Here is a 5000-nt window from a genome sequence, read left to right on the forward strand (position 1 = left end):
GGGCGAGTGAAAATGCCCGTCTTAGTGAGGTATTCATGTAAACATAGAGAGTGATGTCTAAAGCTAATGTAAACATAAAGTGGGCTTCTTCTTTCCAGACAAGTAACTGGACCAATTTACTTGTCCGGAGGACAAGCACATGACAATGCCTAATGTCAAGCCCTGCCTGTCCACGTGGAAGCCGTTTGAGAGCTGGAGGGAATTCTAGGATGTAGATACTTTGTCACGGAATGACACGTTTGAGAGTGTTAGCAAGAGATCGGGGCGCTGGGAGAGGTCAGACGAGCACAACGTTCCCATCACAACATACACACACATACACATAAACATGAGCAAACTCTAAAGACACACTCAGTCGCCTCCACATCCTCCTCACAATAGCCTAGCAACAGACCAGAACACACTAACAACCATGTAGCAATGCTGGGAACCACATAGCAACCACCTAAATCACCAGTAAGAACACCCAGGAACCATCTACTGAAGCAACCACTCAGAACACCCTAGCAACCACTCAAAATACTCTAGCAACCACTCAAAATATTTTAGCAACCACTCAGAACACCCTAGCAACCACTCAAAATACTCTAGCAACCACTCAAAATACTCTAGCAACCACTCAGAACACCCTAACAACCACTCAAAATACTCTAGCAACAACTCAGAACACCCTAGCAACCACTCAAAATACTCTAGCAACCACTCAGAACACCCTAGCAACCACTCAAAATACTCTAGCAACCACTCAGAACACCCTAACAACCACTCAAAATACTCTAGCAACAACTCAGAACACCCTAGCAACCACTCAAAATACTCTAGCAACCACTCAGAACACCCTAGCAACCACTCAAAATACTCTAGCAACCACTCAGAACACCCTAGCAACCACTCAAAATACTCTAGCAACAGACCAGAACACACTAACAACCATGTAGCAATGCTGGGAACCACATAGCAACCACCTAAATCACCAGTAAGAACACCCAGGAACCATCTACTGAAGCAACCACTCAGAACATCCTAGCAACCACTCAAAATACTCTAGCAACCACTCAGAACACCCTAGCAACCACTCAAAATACTCTAGCAACCACTCAGAACACCCTAGCAACCACTCAAAATACTCTAGCAACCACTCAGAACACCCTAGCAACCACTCAAAATACTCTAGCAACAACTCAGAACACCCTAACAACCACTCAAAATACTATAGCAACCACTCAGAAAACCCTAGCAAGAAGGTCTAGCAATGTCCAATCAACCAGCAAAAACAAGATAGCAACCAGCCAATAAACCCCCAGCAACCACTTAGCAACGCCCCAACAACAGAACACCCTAGGAACTGCCTAGCAAGCATGGCAACACCTTAGAAAGCACTCAGAACACCCTAGCAACCATTTAGCAATGCCCAAACAACCAGTCAGAACTGGAAGGTCTAGCAATGTCCAATCAACCAGCAAAAACACCCTAGCAACCAGCCAAACAAAAACCTAGCAACCACTTAGAAATGCTCCAACAACCAGCCAGATCTCCTTAGGAATACCTAGCAAGCACAGCAACACCCTAGCAAACACTCCGAACACCCTAGCAACCACTTAGCAATGCAAGGATCGCATGGTTCTAGGAACCACCTTGCAAGCCCAGAAACTCCCTTGCTACCACATTGAACACCCTAGCAACCATCTAGAAATACCAAAACAATGAACCGGAACACCCTAGCAACCGCTTAGCAATACCCCAACAGCAAGCCTAGCAACTCCCTAGCAACCACTTAGCAATGCCCAAACAACCATTGCAAATATATTGATGTTTTTTATAATTAAATCATGATGTCATCAGTGGTCGGCTGACTTTGGCCAATCACAATAGCAGCATCTAGATTTTCTCAGTTTTCTTTATTATAATTGTTTGTACATGAGGTGTTTTCTGTGTGTAACAGCAGCCAGCTGGTACGCGATAGCTGTGCTGTATGTGTAAAACATCACCCCACTGGCCTCAAGAGGCGCACTAGCGACTGACGCTAGGTTGCTGTAGCCTTTAGTCGCCTTGTTAATGTGCATCCTCCCTTGCCGGTTGACCCCTGTTCAGATCGCGCTCGGAGCGGGTCGAGGAGGACTGGTTACAATGGTGCCGTGACCCGGATGGGAGTGAGGTTTATGGGGGTGATTGTAGCGGGAGCCAGCTGGTACGCGATAGCTGTGCGCTATGTGTAAACCTCACTCCCCTGGCCTAAAGAGGCTCACTAGCGACTGACACTGGAGGCTGTAGCCTTTAGCCTCCTCGTTAGTCTGCCAGTCTCTCATGCCAGAGACCCCGGTTCGAATCCCTTTCAGAGGACTGGTTACATGTGCAGTGTTGCTCCTGCATGGATCTTTGCTCCCTCTGACGCAGGTTTGTCACAGTGAAACTTTTGTAGAGTCCAGACAGACGTTTGCATGAAAAAGAGCCGCTCTGACAGGCACGTTAGTCGCATTGTGTGCCTCTCTCTTTCCCTCCTGAGATGTTGTTCTTTAGTCCTGCATATTGCATTTTTTTTCTAAGGTTTTAAGCCTCTCTCTCTCTCTCTCTCTCTCTCTCTCTCTGAAAGGGGTTGAAACAAAGCACTTTTCATTGCAATGCTTCTTGGCAGCGAAATATTCCACCGTATTCATGTGCTCTTTTTTTCATGTGAAGTTTTCCCTTGCGATTTTGGTCTCAAAGCAGCTTCTGGTGAATTCAGCACATTCTGAGTGACTACAATTCACAAACTTCAAAAGTGCCTCTTTTTATTTGCATGGACTGTTTGATGCTCTCTCCACGGTTTTGTGTGTCTTCTCAGTATCTCAATCCCAAGAAATATAAATTCTGTCATCTACTCACCCTCATGTGGTTCTAAACCCATATGACTTTCTTTTCCTCTGTGGAACATTTCCTGACATTAACACAAAACATCAGTGATCGTCCCGCATTGTGACCTTATGGGTAAACATGACTCCTGGGGTCCCGGGCCGCTGGGCGAGTCCCCTGTGATTCAGAGATCATGAGAAAGTATTTTCTGGGAACACAAACTGGAAAACTCCTCCTAAAACAAGCACTCGCGACTATCCGCTCCCTTCTGTACAGTGCTCCTGAGGGACCGACAGTGTTTTATGAACTATATTCCACCTCTAGCAGTATTTTAAGGTCGAGGACGGCCCTTATGGGCATGTAGCTGCACTTGTGTGGGATGTTTGATTTTGATTGCTCCTGTGAGATGGCGCTAATAGATTTAAAAGGCACAAAAGGACATCATTTTTTATTGAATGGCATGAAAATGCTTTCAGTGTGGACTTAATTTGTGTTTGCATTAAATTGCATATTATTCCAGAGTTGAATGTAGAATTAAACAAATGCTCAGGCCAGTTGACGTGAATGAGCCGGAGCCCCTAGAGGACAAGGAGGGAATTTATTCTCTCAAATATTTTTACATTCCCTCACAATTATTTTGGGTTACTCTACAAAAATGAACCATAGTTGAGTTAAAGTATTCAGTGGCGTCAAGCCCATTAAGACTGAGGGGTCTCGTGCCCCTTAGATTTCTGAGCCTAAAGAGATTTTGAATATGTCCAAAACATATCTGGACCTTCCATAATTAAAGGGAATGCCTAATGTTGATGTAGATACTTTGTCACGGAATGACACGTTTGAGAGTGTTAGCAAGAGATCGGGCGGGGAGAGGTCAGACGAGCACAACTTTCCCATCACAACATACACACACATACACATAAACATGAGCAAACTCTAAAGACACACTCAGTCACCTCCACATCCTTACGCAACAATAGCCTAGCAACAGCCCAGAACACACTATGCTGGGAACCACTTAGCAACCACCTAAGAACACCCAGGAACCACCTACTGAAGCAACCACTCAGAACATCCAAGCAACCACTCAGAAAACCCTAGCAAAAAGGTTTAGCAATGCCCAATCAACCAGCAAAAACAGGTTAGCAACCAGACAATAAAACCATAGCAACCACTTAGCAGCGCCCCAACAACCAGAACACCGTAGGAACTACCTAACAAGCCCAGCAACACCTTTGAAAGCACTCAGAACACCCTAGCAACCACTCAAAACACTCTAGCAACCACTCAGAAAACCCTAGCAAAAAGGTTTAGCAATGCCAAATCAACCAGCAAAAACATGTTAGCAACCAGACAATAAAACCATAGCAACCACTTAGCAACTCTCCAACCACCAGAACACCCTAGGAACTACCTAGCAAGCACAGCAACACCTTAGAAAGCACTCAGAACACCCTAGCAACCATTTAGCAATGCCCAAACAACCAGTCAGAACACCCTAGGAACCACCTAGCAACCACTCAAAACACTCTAGCAACCACCTAGCAACCAATCAGAATACCTTAATGAGAATCTAACAATGCCCAATGAACCAGAAAAAACACCCTAGCAACCAGCCAAAAAAAACCTAGCAACCACTTAGCAATGCTCCAACAACCAGCTAGATCTCCTTAGGAACCACATAGCAAGCACAGCAACACCCTAGCAACCACTCCGAACACCCTAGCAACCACTTAGCAATGCAAGGGTCCAATGGTTCTAGGAACCACCTTGCAAGCCCAGCAACTCCCGTGCAACCACACAGAACACCCTAGCAACCATCTAGAAATACCAAAACAACAAACCGGAACACCCTAGCAACCACTTAGCAACAGCACAACAGCAAATCCAGCAACTTCCTAGCAACGCTCAAACTGAACAGAAGTTTGGGGGTTCAAGCCCCAACACTGCCAAGATGCCACTGTTGGGCCCTTGAGCAAGGCCCTTGACCCCCATTTGCTCCATGGCTGACCCTGCACTATGACCCCAGTTTAGTTGGGATACGTGACAGCACTGAGAGTGCAACGCATGCATAAGTTGCGCTATGAATTGCGTTGCGTAGCAAATCGAGCTTGCAAAGCTAAAAGCGTCTGCGTTCACACACTTGAGCAGAGTTGTTCCATGAATAAAATAGC

General features: G+C 45.7%; 1 protein-coding gene across 1 annotated transcript in view; it reads left to right on the forward strand.

Moving 5' to 3' along the window:
- LOC127663405 (platelet-derived growth factor receptor beta-like) overlaps positions 1 to 5000 on the forward strand; it is a 57058-nt gene that overhangs the window by 16390 nt on the left and 35668 nt on the right.

This window comes from Xyrauchen texanus, chromosome 23 (assembly GCF_025860055.1).
Source record: "Xyrauchen texanus isolate HMW12.3.18 chromosome 23, RBS_HiC_50CHRs, whole genome shotgun sequence".
Lineage (NCBI taxonomy): Eukaryota > Metazoa > Chordata > Actinopteri > Cypriniformes > Catostomidae > Xyrauchen > Xyrauchen texanus.